The sequence below is a fragment of the Melanostigma gelatinosum genome (genome assembly GCF_949748355.1).
Source record: "Melanostigma gelatinosum genome assembly, chromosome: 5".
Classification (NCBI taxonomy): domain Eukaryota; kingdom Metazoa; phylum Chordata; class Actinopteri; order Perciformes; family Zoarcidae; genus Melanostigma; species Melanostigma gelatinosum.
In genome coordinates, this window is record NC_136638.1 from 12,842,609 (window position 1) to 12,859,346 (window position 16,738).

Consider the following 16,738-nt stretch of genomic DNA (forward strand, 5'->3'; position numbering starts at 1 on the left):
AGAGATGAGTAAGACAAAGGGATGACAGTGATTTCTTTCTTCAAAGGAGGTTTCACAGCCAGGGCCACACATACTCCCTGAACACAAACCTGAGATCCCGATACTGGTTCTATTATCTATTAACGGAAAGTGGGGTAGGTTATGGTTTCCCCAGCTTGTAACTGAATTTATACAACATGACATCAGAACGCTGCAAAGTCCAGCAAGCATGAAGACCGCTGCCACGGGACAGTGTTACACAGGTCAGGGTTTGAGATATGCTGGTGGTTATTGGGTTTAGTTCATAACGGGTGGACTTTGAGCATCGTCGAAGACAAACGTTTTACAAAGGACGTGTCAAGACCTCGACATAAAAGTATGTGCATGGCAAGACTAGGAAAGTTAGAAAATATGTAATTTTGGTAAACAACAATAACCATAACCTTCATTTTTTGGGGCGCAAGAAAGATGATGATGAAACCACATGGACAGATATGTTCGAGAGCAATTCGAAAGGGGAACCACTTTTTCACTTTCATTACCTCTCTATCTTCCTCTTTTATTTGCTCTTTGTCCCTCTACTCCACATGTGTCAAACTCAAGGCCCGCGGGCCGATTCCGGCCCGCCACGTCATTTTATGTGGGCCGCGAATCCGCCAGCAAAAAAAAAAAAAAAAGAAAGAAAAAAATAATAATAATTTAGAAAAATTATTCAAAGTTTGACTTGAAAATAAAAGTATCCCCATGGTCGAAATTATGAAATAGAAAGTTGAAATTATGAGATAGCATGTTGTCTGTGTACTGACATTACAACTATCACAACAGGTGGACAGGAGAGGCAACAGCCCGAAAAGAGGTTTTCCAACGATTGAAAAAGATCGACAAATAATCCCAAAATGGCCACGAAGAGAAAAATTGATGCAGAGGGAAGAAAATGTAATGAAAGATGGGAAAGCGAACACATGTTTGTGCTTCAAGGAGAACAACGGGTCTTCTGTGTTATGAGGCGTGTCGGTGATGAAGGATACAATTCACGTCGGCATTTTGACACCAAACACGGAGCTAAATTTAGCCTCCAAGAAAAACATCAAACTGTCCAAGAATTAAAAGGCAGACTGCAATCACAGCAGAATATATTTACAAAAGCTACAATATTTGTACACTTGAATAAACAATAATCAAATGCAGAGAGAGTTATTTACCAATATGTTAGGGAGAAGTTAGTTATACAGTCTTACATTTACAACCGGCCCTTTGAGGGCGACCATGATGCTGATGTGGCCCAGAGTGAAAATGAGTTTGACACCCCTGCTCTACTCCTTTCCTTTCCAGATCCATCCTTAACCTGTATTTTCTATGAACCTCTGTATATTTCCAGGTTGGCAGCAGGTCAACTGTAAATATTTGCGGAGGACTTCCTCAGGAATAAGTTACAGGAATGGCATGAGCAACTGAGGACTGGCAAGAGACCAGTATCGATCTCTGTCACTGAGCTGCACTCAGCTTCGGTTACGCTTTCCTTTTCTGACTGCTGAGATCTGATATCACCACCGTAACATTGTTTATCTTCACAAAGGCCTTTGTATGGCTGCCAACTGCCATTTCTGCTGTTTCAGTTTTGATGGTAATTATAACTATTGTTCTTGTAACATGACGAAGTTGTTCAACCCAGGAATACTGGTGGCAATACAGACAGGGCCAGCAGTGCTTCCCGTAGTTGTGTCTGAATCCATTCATCCTAGCTGAATCACTGGGTCGTCCTGCTCAGCGTAACCCAACCCTAAACTGTAAACTGACAGTGTATGGAGTGAGGATTGTTTTATAGCTGTCAATCATTAGAGCCCAGACCAGTGTTCTATATGAATATACCCCATTCACAACTTTGACTAAAGGTATCACATACACATGTTCCAGATTATGTTCCTGGGAATTTACAGTTTCTTAATACTCAGCATAGTTTCACAGTTACAGTGTGGCTCATTCTTTCAGCAGAGACTGTGTCAGGTGACAGGTTTGTCAGGTTGTTGGAGCACTTCAAGAGCTTGGATGGGTATGAAACTCTCCTGGCTCATTACAAAATATGAGGAACTGCATTACAAAATGTCTGGTTTGGTAACACAAGGTACAAACGCATGTATATATAAATGTACGACTTTCTTTCTCAAATTAATTTTCAAAAATCATCCAATCACTTCCATTTTATAATCAACAAGTGTCAGATGTAGATTAGGCTTTTTACAAGATAATTTAGCAGTTCATATCTTTTATTATGGGCCAATGTTAGATGACAACAATGAAGTCTTCTCAATTTGCTTCACTTTGCTTGAGGAACATTGACAATGTAATTATAACAAAATGTTCAAATGGGAATTTAGGAAACAATTCTCCTAAGACCAGCAGCCTTTACTGGTTATTCTACACATAATAAGATCAACCTTTCAAGCTTCAGTCTGGCATTTATTGGTCATCTCCTCATCGTGCCACTTAGAAGTGGGTGAAAGGCAAAAACAGATGGAAGGGGAAATCCAGGATTATCCAGGGTGTCAAAAGTAACTTTTCTCTGTAACTTTTGAATAAATAATATGTATCTCTGCCAAACTATAGCTTGTCTGTCTCTGACTGTATCCTACCAATGTAATATCTTCCTGAATTGTGCCACATGTTACTTTCTCAACTGTCACTGCGTTGCATCACATCCTTCTCCTGATCTGATGCAAGGACAGTGAGTCACCAGCTGTTTGTCAGCGCCACCAGGAGCCCCGGTTCAGGTTTATCAGGTGCCCCATGTTCGTTTCAGTGATGTGCTTGTGGCAGATGTCTAACATACCTGACATGCATTTTCCAGGCCTGAGACAAACACTTGTTATGGAAACTATTTCAATGATCCGAGGATTGTTCTGCTAAGTATTTAGAGGAATGCTGTAAACCTCAAAAGTATTCCATTCTCATTCAAGACATTCATGAGAGCTCTGCTCTTGTCACGGTAAAAGCATGCAAACATCTTGTTTGTGCCACATTGTTCTTCCTCTATAATGACCAGCTGCGTCAGTGCGAGATCAAACGTCAATAAAGCCCTACATGACCGCAACAGGCTCTTCACCTGGTCCTTTTCTCCCTGGAGAGCCAGAGCTCACGGAGGTGTGTTAACAGCGATCAAAGGATTCGCTGCTCATTCTCTTTCATGTCAAACACACTTGATTAAACTCGGCCTCCGACTGAAGGCTGCTGAAAGCGTTTCTGTGGCAGGGAAACATTCCAGGAGAGAAATGTTCGACATTCGTTGGAAACGGAGCTTTGAAGTTACCCGAGGTGCTGCTGCCTCGTCATACGTTTACTCAGGTTACTACAGCTGGCGCCGAAGGCCCGCATGTACTGGGCCATAGACACACAGAGAGAGAGGGAGAGAGGACAGCAAAACTGCTGCGTGTAACAGTGTTGTCTCTGTGAGTCAATCCGTCTTGTGTAAATGATGTTTCATTCAAGGTCTTACCTTTACAAGAAGGGGGCCCCAGGCTACACTAAGCCACCTTCCCCATCCTGTTCCCTCCACACCTCATTTATCACCTTGCTGTGTTTTCCAGTCACAACCTGCATTTGAACTAAAACACTGTTTGTCAGAGTGCATGTGTGCGCTGTATGTATGTCAAGGAGGAGAAATCCTAAATCGTATGAGGGCTGTTTGAAATCAGAAACATGTTGTCATCATGATCCACTGTTGGCTCTAAACAGTGGCCAAAATTAAAGAAAAACTACTGTTTATTCATAACTTCTATTTCATTTTTGTCGCTCACCCCAATCCTTTGTTATAACGGTGTATTCACCAATTGAATTACAGAGAACTCAGATTACGGCATCGTTAGTTGGTCAGTTATTTGGAAGACAAAACTAAAGCAGAAGTTATACTTACCGCATCAGCAACTACAAGAAAGCCCTTGTGTCTTACACTTTGTCATCACATGGTGTGCGGCGCGTAGGCACTGTGTGAACTTGGCCGAGCAGCCACTACGGCACTAAGGCCAACCGTAAAATCATCTCCCAAACTGTGTGTTGTTAACATCCATCCTCAATCTGGCTAAACTTTTGGCTTGTTTAGAACCTGTCTGATCATCAAACCATAAGTTTGCGTTGCCAGTTGTAACAATTGTACGAGTTTAAACCATGCTTTCCTTCATAACTAACAACAACTTTCATATAGCGGTTAACTGCATTCATTTAACTTTGTCCTTAAATCTAACCTTGACTGTAAATTGGGCAGCGTAACCACCAGTCTACTCATTTTAATTGTAGCAAGTCAATTTAAAGTAGATGACATGAATTACAGAAAGTTTGGTCAGTGAAATGCAAGCTTGTTGACAGTGTATATCCCCACTTATACACTGTTAAATAATGAATATTTGAATAAATGATGATGAATATCAAAATGAAACAATACAATTAAGTCATGAAACACATCAATTTCAGACTGACAATGCTTAATAGCTTTCATAAGAGCTCACTTTTTCCATAGGCGAGTCTCTGAAATGATCTTATCTCAGAGTGCAAATGCACAACACATTTACCATTACTGCATTATATATCCAGGCTTAAAAGCCTTGGTGCCCGGCCGTCTCCCAGCATAACAATGTTACATAGTAATGTTGCTTAGTAATGCTTGGCATTCCAGCAGTGCGTCGGCTGAGGTAGGAGCATACTTTAGAATATAGGAAGGCTCTCACAGGATTTTACACGCATTCCATAGAAACAAAGAAAAAGCTCATAAAGCAAACTCTCCTTAACGGGAAGCTCAGCTCTTAAACCTTTAGACAAGAGCAGCCCTTTGCTTTGGAGACTGAGAATGCCATAAAACATTCAGGAAGTCCGTTTCTGACTACTTTATAAAAATACTGCCAAAAAACCTGAAATAGCAGCTTCCCACCGCTTGTGCCGATACGCAAGGGGATAATGGGAAAGTGCTGCCACCATGCCAATGGCTCCCCATTGTAGCATTGTGTGTGTGTCTGTGTATATTGTGCCTGTCTTCAAATGCCCAAGCAGGGCTTAGTTCTGTTCCATTTACTCGTTTGAAGGTCAAGAGTTCTGCTGTAAAACACACAAAGATTTCTTGGAGCAGACAAATAGCTGGTTGAAAACCAGCACCCTCTCCCCTTTTATCCTCACAACAATCCCACTTCCTCACTTCAAAGCTGTTATTTCAGCTTCTTTGTGTTTATGGAGGACAGACTGAGGACCCACTGCTGCACGGGGAGTTAGTGAGCCCGTATCCTCTTAACTTGTACTCTACTATTAGCTCAAACAATCTATAAACATCAGCCACCTTCTGTTTATACGTTTTTAGCTCAAAATTATTATGCGTTGAGGCCACCAGCATTTCCATGGCATCACAGCATGCAGTGATCTCACTGGGCCACCCTCTCTTGACGTCTCTCCGTTTGTCACTGCTGCCAGCCTCGGCCTTTCCCTCTCCCTTGTCCGTACTGTTTTGAGACGGCACAGGAACTGGTCAGGGAGGAATGTGGTGGTACAGCAGTGTGACACAGACCAAGCACCCACACGGACACAACAGAAGGAGGTGGAAAAAGCAAGAAAAAGGTGTCTTGGGTGGGGGGGGGGGGGGTGCCGCACAATGAGGTGTCAAAGCGGTGCTGGGAACCGTTTTAAAGAGAGAACCGCATTTTCAGTGGGTTGAGTGAAGGACGTGAAGATGCTAATTCAACCACAAGGGTTCAAATAAAACAAGGAAGCGGTTTGTGTGTTGCCTCATCCCATCTGTTATTTTTCTAGGGAATAAATCGTCAGACTGTGACACATTCGATCAGTAAACTGTGACGACTTCATTGTCTGCATGTACTATTACAGTGCAAGTGTGCGAGCGCGTGCTTGTTCTGTTGTTTTCTAACTTCACAGTGACTCAGGGTCCCACTTCTGGTTCGAGGGCTGACGAAGGACCACACTGAGAAATCACTTTTGTGAGATTAGTTTCCCTGCAAAATCAAAAGTGCTTTGATTTAGCTCCTATCTGTCTCCGGCACCGTCTTCAACATCACAGCATGTTCTCAGAAGCAAGGACGTCCCATGCATGTGTGATACAGTAACGGGTGTGTCATGTGGTGAGAATGTACTGACCACATGTCTTTCAGTTCAGCATCTCATCACAGCAGGGTCACATTGTGATCTCATGATCCTGAGGGGAAAAGTAAAAACAAAGTGGTATATGTAGAGGACACTGGTAAAACTAGTAAAGTCCACAAATTGCAACAAACCAAGCCCTCTAGTGTTAGAGCTATAGCAACTGATTAACCAGCAACAAGCAATTATGACTTTTCCCCCACAGACATAGTCCAGCGAGTCCTCAGTGCTGTGGACACATCTGCAGGAAACACTCAGAAAGGCAGAGTAGAGAAAAAAGAAAGCCGGCCCCTCACTCTTATAAATACCAAGTGGCAGTAACGAGAACAACACTAAGACGCCAATGCAGATGAATCAGCTAAATGCAAGAAAGAGACACTGGAATCGTCTCATTCCTCTACAAACAAAAACCGATGGCAACAGAATCATTTGACAGATGCTGTGTAGTCACATGCAAATGATCTACAAGTCATCGTTTTGAAGTATGTATTTCTTGACATTGAGTTCTGATGAACAGTGGGAATGTTGAACAACAGTGAAGAAAGATCCTTGCTATTACCACAGCAATACTGGTCACTGGTCAGCCATCCCAGTGTAGAACATCTGAAAGACTGCTAGCTTTTTAATAAACAACCAACTGCTAACTAACTAACTTGTATGCAACATGTATTCTACATTTAGTATGCTGTGTGTGTCTATTTGTGTCAGTGTTTATGTACATATAAAACCAGATGACAGCTGTGCACATAAACAAACTAAATGTTCAGACATTATTTTCTATCCCTTCACATCCTCTTCTACCCCCGGTTCCCTCTTTTGTTTTATATTTAGGTCATTTTCAATTCTGTATTTTTAGTGTGTTCGCTGTTACTTTAGGCTACTTACACCCACTTCCAAATAAAGCCTCTTTAAATAGCACCACTGACAGACATACAGACGGAATAAAGCGCAGCTATGTTGGTAAGCGACAGTGAACAGAGGGGGGAAAAGGAAAACAAAGAGCAATCTTTGTGTTTATGCAAGACAGGCCTTTTCTTGGGTGTGTAGGGTCAGCAGTGGGTCGTCAGTGTGTGTGTGTGTGTGTGTTTGGTGGATGTGCGCCTGTCTGTCTGTTTGTGGTGCTTATGACTGTGCAGTAATCAGCCAGGAGGAAGAGCCTGTCCAAGTGCAGACAGCGTATCTCCCCCTGGCCCGTGGATCCACCTGTTTTCTCACACAATATACACACACATGTGGGCACAGTCTCCTTTTACAGACTTTAGACAACAACGTGTACTGTTTAGATTACAAAGGCATAAAAAAGACCAGGAAGAAGCAATGGAAAATGTTCACCAAATGGCATGAGCAAGTGGGACAACAGTGCAGCACTGTTTACTATGGCGTAAAAAGACACAATGATCTTGACAGAAGGGTTATTTTTACCAACAGTGAAGGAACCTTGATATCGAGATAAGAGAATGGAAAAGTGTGTCAGAGAGGACAAATCTGAGACATGTGCAGGGCGAGTGATAGGGGAGGGGTGAGATAAAAGTCAGTTCAGCAAAAAACTTAATGCCAAGTTGTACAATGAGTCGTGAGATGTTCACTGTGAAGATTCGATCAAAGCTTTCAACTGCGGATATAGTTGAGGTAATCTACATGAATAATATATATATAACTATAGATGCAGAATCTGAATATTTCTCTAAACTTTAAACTGAATTATTAAATTCAATTTGATAATATGTCTCTACAGTCTGCTCTGCAGTGTTTTATATGTTGGGAAATATTGTCTTTCAGGAAATGTAGACTCCTACATTGACTCACACACGGTGATGATCACGGAGGAACATAACAAAAAGGAAAAAAGGAAAAGCAGTACAAAGGAAATATTATCTCCCAGCGTTCACAAACAGCAAATGATAAGAGACAGCTGCTATTGGAAAGGGTGTGTGGACTCCTTAAGATGACTGACTAACCTTAACCAGGAAAACGCTAACCTCCTGCTGTCTACTGTAAGCCTACTGTGACACACAAGCACACAAAACATTTCTTTCAGTCTCTCAAAGAGAGAAACATCTGCCATCAATTACTCCCACCCACCCAACTATAGAATCCAATAATGACTGAGAAACGCAACAGCAATTTCATTTTACGGTGTTGTTTTCCCTGCGTTGCATTGCTTGCAGTAACTATAGAGATGGATGGCAAAGGCTGGCGCTGACTGGAGAGGATGGTGTCCGATTCAGTGGTCACATTAGAGGAAAAAACAACTTCCACCATTATTGTTCACTGGATGCTCTCCCGCTGGTTTACCCTCCCTTTTTTCTCTATATAAGGTGCTATAATGAGACACTACACATACACTTACACACAGGACTCACAGAAATGTCAGTCCTGGACAGTAGCCAGTACCTACTCACTCGGCCACAACCACTGTTCAGACCCGGGGCCCAGCAGGGAATTAAGTGAGTCCACGGTGAACCAAGCTCCTCAAACTACGATTTGCAGAGTGGTGATGTCACTTCCAGGCCGGCCGTAACTCTCTTTGATGTGGGGCCTCTGATATTGGACGAGGGGGCGAGGCGATACCCCACTGGGATGGACGTAGGTCGGAAGAGACCGGAGAGGAAAGAGTGCTGTTAATGAGAACAGAAGCAGGAGGATGTTGTGGTCGGTCACAGTGCGGCTGCCTGCTTTACCATACTCATTTCCTTCTCAGGCTTCTGCAGCGCTGAGTTGTAATCGCTGAGTCTTAGCAGCTCCTGACCTGAACGTGAGGTCAAAAAAGAAAAACAACATCACAAAGAATCGGAGGGAGTGTTTGACGAGGGGCGGAATTCAGTGTCAATAGAGATGTCAGCGAAGAGTCTGTAATTTGCTTGAAGGAACTCCAAGTTGCAAACACACCTGCAGCCTCGAACAACAACGCCACTGTCTTAGTGTGAGTGTGAGTGTGCGTGTGTGTGTGTGTGTGTGTGTGTGTGTGTGTGTGTGTGTGTGTGTGTGTGTGTGTGCGTGTGTGTGTGTGTGTGCACGATGAAGAGAAAATGAAAACAGGTGGGGAAGACTGTGATTGAATTCCAGAGGTGATAGTTCTGGAAGTTAGAAAAATACAAAAAATAGCATTAAACCACACAATCAATGTACGCGGTTTCAATTACCGATCTACTTCAGTGATCTCCAACCTGTCCTGTAGACGTCAAATGGCTTCACAACCTTTGTGAAAGAACTGAAAGAGGTATTCAATGCAAGTCAAAGACACTAGGCCTTGCTGAACCGATGACACCTTGGGGTTGAATTTCACTTTAAACCTGACAGACAAGCCAAGCTCAAAGAACCAACACAACAAAGGTTGACCTATTAAATGCGTTTCCCCCTGATGCCTCACGTCTTCTGTTAAAGTTGCTCTTGAACACACAGAGGAAAGAACGAGTCAATACTCTGTATTCTTCGAGTAAAACCGATCGCCGATAGCCAGCAACAGCAATGACATTACCAGCAGTCTGGACTGTACTTTGTGTTTGTTATTAATTAGCAAGCTTGCTAATAGGTTGATAAAATGATTTGCTTCCCATAGAAAATGAACACTGCCTTTTAATCTTCACCGGGTGAACTCCATCAGTGTTGCTAATTTGTCTCGCTCAAACAGCCAAACCGCAGTCGATGATAGACGAGGCAACAGTGCCAAACACAGTGCAAAAGCTACGGGCGAGGGACAGCCGCAAACACTCAACAACAGCCCAACATCGCCTCGCAGTCCACTGTCAGCTTGATATATCAGGGCTCTTCGATTTTTCACATAGTGTCGAAGGTGAAACTGTTGTCAATCTTCTCTCACAGCGAGACCGTGACAGTTTGGGTTGGGTTGTAAGAGTGACTCCAACTAATCCAGTTCAGCAGGAAGAGGATCAGAGGACGTATAAAAACAACAACTGCTCCCACAGGGATGTGTCACATTCAGATGGAGGCCCTATTGTCCCCCCCGACAAAGCTTTGGTGCTGTCACATTCCCAAAATCCACGCTGGGGAAGGGGCCTCGGGGAAGGAAGGTATTTTTCACACTAAGGCACAAAGCCACAGAGGTCTCCGTGACTCACACATGTGGAGGAAACCGGCTGAGTAATCACAATAATAACCATCATCATCTTGCCGTCTCGACAGTTGCTACCAACCGGGACTCCTCACCCAATCAGTGCGTGAATACACGATCAGATCACTCCTCAAGATGAGACAATATTGCTATTGAATCAGCTGCGTTGGGGCATATGTGTATTGCTTAGCACGCTAATTGTATTGTGTTAGTCATCACCTCCATCTCTCAGCTAGTAATGGAGCTGATTTTAGCGGGGCTTTAGACATGGCTGAGTCCACTAAAGTGGCCCGCTGGGGCTTGACTTTACCGCCTGTGTGTGGTGTGTTGATAAAGACAGAGCAATCTGGATCGGGAGATTAGCTGTGGAGTAATGGGGCAGAGATGACAAGATGTCGTCTCTGCCAACCCAATGCTTCCATGGGCTCAGCCTTCTCTCGGTGTGTGTGTGTGTGTGTGTGTGTGTGTGTGTGTGTGTGTGTGTGTGTGTGTGTGTGTGTGTGTGTGTGTGTGTGTGTGTCTGCTGGCAGAGGGAGGTCAGGGGCGCGTCTGCCACGAGCTCAGCTCTTGCACTGAGAGAAGCCATCATCCATGACCTCATCCAAGGAAAAATCCCCCTCTCCTGCCTCTCTCTCCTCTCTCCTCTCTCTTCTCTCCTCCGGCAGCTGAGCTCCCTCTGCATTCCTGCTCTCTGAACAGCTCCCACACTGTCTCGAGGCTGCGGCAGCAGAGAGGGAACACACAAAGTAACAGTGGGTGGACGGACAGACGGCGAGCAGCAGAGGGGAAAGTCTTGCTGAGGTCATGGACCCCGCTAATAGCCTGTGGGCTGCTAACGCGGCCTCCCGCGGGGGGCTGGGGGCCACAGAGATGTGGCAGAGATGAATGAAGAAATTCAAAAGAGGGAAAATCGTTCCTTCACTTGCTTTAAATTTTCCGGGTCTTGGTCTTGGGCATTCCATCATACATTGAGCAGAAGGCAGGGTGACACCCTGGACACCTTGCCAGTCGATGTAGACAGTCCAACACATTCAAACACTAGCGCCATGGTCGGTTGGTCGGCCCACCACTCTAGACTGAAATAGGTTGGCATTTGAGGTTTTTTAGTGAAACATCCTGGCAACTATTGGGTGGATTGCAATGTAAATTGGTACAGAGAGAAGTTATTGAACAGCAACACCAGTGTTCTGTGATTACATGTATATCTGACACATTGACACATTCAAATTGAAATGTACTCTAACCATAGCATTTTCATTTCCCACTTCATTGGGTCAAAATCTAAATAAAAATTCAATAATGCAATTTGCATTGTAATTTTCAGCATGGGCATTCTCTGACAATATTAGAATGAATATAAAAAATCCATTTTTCAAAATGAAAAACAATAGACCCAATCGCATGCACCAGCCCAGCGGCTGCCATTTTTCCCCAGACAGATAAACAATGTTACTTCCGGTCTATGAATAGAACGAGCGTACAAAGTCCCGCCTTCCTAGAATGAGTGACAAGTTGCCAGAGTTTGAAAAATCAAATGCACTTTGCATTTACCATTTGATTTAGTCAAGAAAACAGCATTGAAATGTAATTTCAATTGGGCACAATGCTTTTCCAGTTTAACATTTAAATTAATATCTGAATATCATCAAACATATAGGGTAGGGTTAGTCTTTGGAAACAAATTGTCAAATGACGTTTCCATTGTCATTTTAATACTGTCAGAGAACATCCATGATAGTAGTGAAAATGAAAACGCAAATTGCTTTCTTGAATTCTAATTTTTACATTTTTTTACATTTTGACCCAATTAAAGTGAGTAGCAAAGAAAAAGAAAACGCTAATGTAAGTTGACATTATCATTTCACTTTAGTCCACAGTATGAAGGATAGCAATTGCCATTGTTGTTTTAGTGACTCCACACATATCTTACATTGAGGTATTTCTCCACAAGGGAAATGCCTGCTCTCTTTCCTAACAATACTTTCAAGATCAAACTGGAACAATAAAGATTAAAGTGTTTGTCTTGAGGGTGAGGGGTGGTGGTGGTGGTGGTGGTGGTGGTGGGGGGGTGAGGTGTTTCAACATCAGCCGACCACAAAGGAAACAGTGAAGAGGAATGCATGGAGCCCACTCCTTGCGGTAAGCGGGGCATGCTGCCGTCTGCTCTGACATCCGTCCGCCTCTCCTTTGTCATAAGCTGTGGTGTCAGCCAGCTCAACTGGCCAGCACGCGTTGGGCTGATCCTCTAAGCCACCATTAGGTGCACTGGGCGGATATGGGAGGAGTGTTTTTATTTCAGAGAACGGCAAGGCATACTGTAAGGGGGTAGAGAAAACAGATGAGTCAAGCATGCCGTCATCCAGTCTTCCTGTCTGTTGATGCCGTTCAGTGCTGTTGTTTGATCGTTGTGTGTGTGTGTGTGTGTGTGTGTGTGCTAGTAGTGATGGTGATTAGGGAAATGGTGAATTACATTCAGTTTCTTCCCTTAGTCTTCGCTCCTCTCTTCTTCTCTCCCTTCCTTTCTCCTGCCTCCTTACCTCGTCTCCTCTTCACCCAACCCTGGTCCCTGTCGCTCTCTGTCTCTGACTCTCTCTTCTCCTCTTACCCAGTAAGTAATGCGATGCCACCATCAGCCTCCTTGGGGCCTAAATAGACCTCAGTGAGAATTTAATAGTGTGACCAGGATACATCGCAAGTGTCTGTCCTGCAGGGTGACATCAGCAGAGGGGAATCTGCTGGTATCCCTGCACCAACTCCTGCTGGCATCAGGAGCAAGTGGAGAGGGACAGCACTGAGCTGAGCTGCTATTTCAACTCTACTATAGTAAGCAGCAGTGTGGAGCAGGGGCAGACCTGGTCGGCTGCGGGTCCTAAGCAAATTGTGAACCTGACCGTTATCAATTAAACCTTACCTGTAAGTTATAATAGATAATAACATTTGCATTATCTGGAACAGCATTTGTGATATGTCTGGTGTCTCTACAGCATTCAACTTGCTAACCCACAGAGAAGCAAATGACAGTGAATAATGCATTCACATACGAGACGCGATGCAGTAGACAACATCAAATGTGACTGTTGATTGTTGGCTGACTGACCGTCTTGAATCTTTTTTTTTTTCTTATGTGTAATTTGTAAGGGAATTCTGCGGTCCATATGATTAAAACTTTCTTACCACCACCAGTAACCAAAGTACCATCAAAGTAACCATGACAGAAATCTTTAGGGTTTTACTGTAACTTTGAAGGAATTTGGTATTTGGGACACGCGCTTTCTCCTGAGGATTAGAAGAGAAGATCAATAACACTCACATGAACGCTCTATGGATTGGAACCATAAAGAAGCGGGAGCTTGACTCACTCCAAAGTTAAGCAAACAATATATAATGTGATAATTAGTGAGCTATAGGGGTGTTTATGCTTATTTTTTGAACTTTTGAACGAGTTAGGCTAGCTATCTCCCCCTGCTTACAGTTATAATGCTACGCTAAGCTAATTGACTCCCAGCCATGGATGTATAATAAGATCTGTATACGGCGCTCAGCCTTCCTTCCAATTTTGTGAGAAACACTACTGTGCATATTCAGTGGGCTGCATAGTAAACCCGGGAAGCGAGAATTTTTTTTTACTGTTGGCCTTAATCTTCAAACTATGAGGCTTCTACATACTAGCGCCAGTTTTGCGCAAGCTAGCGACAGCGTGTCAATAAATGCTTGTTTTATTCATAGTGTCTTTTAAACTATTAGGTCTCGGCAACAAAACCACTTAATTGGGTTTAGGAAAAAAGGGTTGTTGACAAACTGCGTCGGGAATGAGAACTTGGAGCAATATTTTCATATTTCCCGTGTAGCTTTTGGTGCAGTGGTTAAAAACAATGTTTGAGGTTGAGAGCTCAGCTTGATGAAGTAGTGGAGGGAGTGGGCATGACTCAAGAATGACCAGTTTTGAATCTGACAAATGAGGGGAGTTGGTCAGTAAGTAAATATCTTCTAAATTACTGAAAAATTAGCCTTCATTACTTAATATTTTCATTTCCCATTTGCAGGCTGCAGGCAACTAAGTGGCTTCTTTTGCCCTTTTAGTAAGACTGCCTCTGGACATTTGTCAGTTTTAGGGGTTAAGGACGAAAAAGGAGACAGGAAAAGGATGAGGAAATGGAGGAGGGAACAGGGATGTAAGGAGGACAGGAATAAAGTAGGTAGTTCACAGGAACTGAAGGGTAAATCAAAGTAAAGGACCAGAGAAGGAAGAGTGAGAGCTATAATAGGCAGTGACGCCGCTCCTCTCACTCCTTAATCTTTTCATCCACTGGCAGGCGAAGACAAGTCTGCACCCTCTTAAGTAGAAGTTCTCACCTTGACCCATTCTCCATCCTCTCTTCGTCTCTCGCTCCCTGTCTCGTGTTACCGCGTCGACCTTATCCCTCACTCCTTCTCTTCATTCCTGTCATCCTGTCCTCCCACCCGTCCTCCTCCTCTCCTCCTCCTCAGCGTGTTAACGGGACGACAGACTGGTCAACACACTGATCCATCGCAGCCTCTTTTTGTCATGCAACAATGAATACAGTTTGCTGCTGTTATCACCTCATCAATCAGGCCCGAGTGGCACACTGAGGCTGTGCTGGCGCTTCATTTCTACTTTACAGGAGCAATTGACGATCTTAGTTTGTGCTAGTATCGCGCAAACACACACATGCAAACTGATTTTATTTTCCGGAATACCAAATTGAAATGTTATCTTTAACATCTGAAGCAGATTCTGACACACACTCATTAATTTCTGGTATTAATGTGTTCCGGTTGATGATGTCCGGTCAGACAATAATTGCGTTTCCAACTGTTGGCGTGCGCACTTCCATATCAGTGGAAACCACCCATTGTTGGTCCTCAGTGGGGCAGGAAACACCTTTCACAACAAACTCACACTGAGGTAATCCAATACAACCTCTATAGCATCTGATGATCAAGTATATTTGGCAATGTATCAAAACATCAGAATAGTTGACTTTGCTGATGGATTTAGATCTTTTCGTAAAAGCTTTAGAGAGAATATTAGGTTGCTAGAACTATGCAACATCATCAGAACACTTATATGCTGCACTGATACAGAATCTGTCATCAGTAAAGGAAGAGATTGTATTGTAAAGGCTTTAAAGCCGAGGTCAGCAACCTCCAAGATACATAATGTTCTGAAAGAGAGATCTTTAAAACATTGTCACTGTAAATTAAACTACAATTAGTGTGAAACATAAAAGTCTTTTATGTTACAGCAAAGGCGCGTACAGCAAAATTAGTTTTGGCGAGCTTGATGTTAACAAATGCCAAAGAAGACAATTGCATTCTTGGTACACCGGCAATTCCCACAAACTGTGGCACACAATGAAATATTCCGCTTCCAATGAATTTTGACCACCCTGCAAGGAAATGCCTCCTGATCTGTGGACATATCCTTGTTATGGCTCTCTAGGAACATTCAAGAACACAGGAGGAGAGGACAAGAGACAGCGTTGCTGTTACTGTGACCCTACAAGGAAAATTCAGGACTGGTGCGGCGCTGATGCCTGATGATGGGCCACCATGACGGACATCATTTCCTGGCTGTGGTCCACCAGGCCACTGAGAAACTGAACGCAGCGAACTCCCTTCTCTCGCGGCATTCTGGCTCTTTGGTGGCCACCAGCCCCGGGAATAGCAGCTATGTGAGCATGACTGCACAGCACTATTTCTGTGTGCTCAGCTACTTGACATTGAGAGGCCGGGATTAGGTGGCTCCACTACGGTAAATGACTAGCCCCTGTCACACATACATACACACAGACACATACATACATACTGCGCATCAAATCCTGTGGCAAATACAGAATGGAAAATTAGCGACGTTTATTTGCAACTGAGAGACCAACATCGTCAGCATATTGTCGCTGTCCCCTGAAAACCATTATGTCTCCAAAATATCAACTTTTCATGAGTGAATAAAAACAGATCTGTTTCAGCTTTGTGACAGCATTTTTCAGATAATCCAATCGGTCTGATGTTTTTCCACATCAGAGTCTCTTTACAGGTCTTCAGGAGAACTACTGCTGCGCAAAATCTGCAGCTAATAAACTAACTTGGTTGTCTTATTTCACTCTTTGTGGGTTGGTAGGCACTCAAGATACCCAAATGCACGGGAAGCATATTGGCCTACACCATCATATCCTGTCTTCTAAATAGTTGTATTCATGTGAATGAATTGTGTGTATTTGCTTGCCTCAAATAGAAAGACAAATAAAGTATTATGAATTGAACTTGACGTATCTGACATGCATTGAGTTTATCGACTTAAAGTACAAGTTGAACACATGTGCATGGATTGCTGTTTTTACTGAGAAAGTTAAGTGCTGAACTGCTGTCTTTTAGTTGCTGAATAAGGAGTGCTGAGTCCTGAATCAGGTACCACACCCTTATGGTTCAGCTGAACATCTGTCTTTAACTATACCATCCCCCAGTGTGAACACATGAGTCCCACAGTATTTTGTTTCTTCAGTATATATAGAAAGTATGGGAATCGACGCCACAAACAGT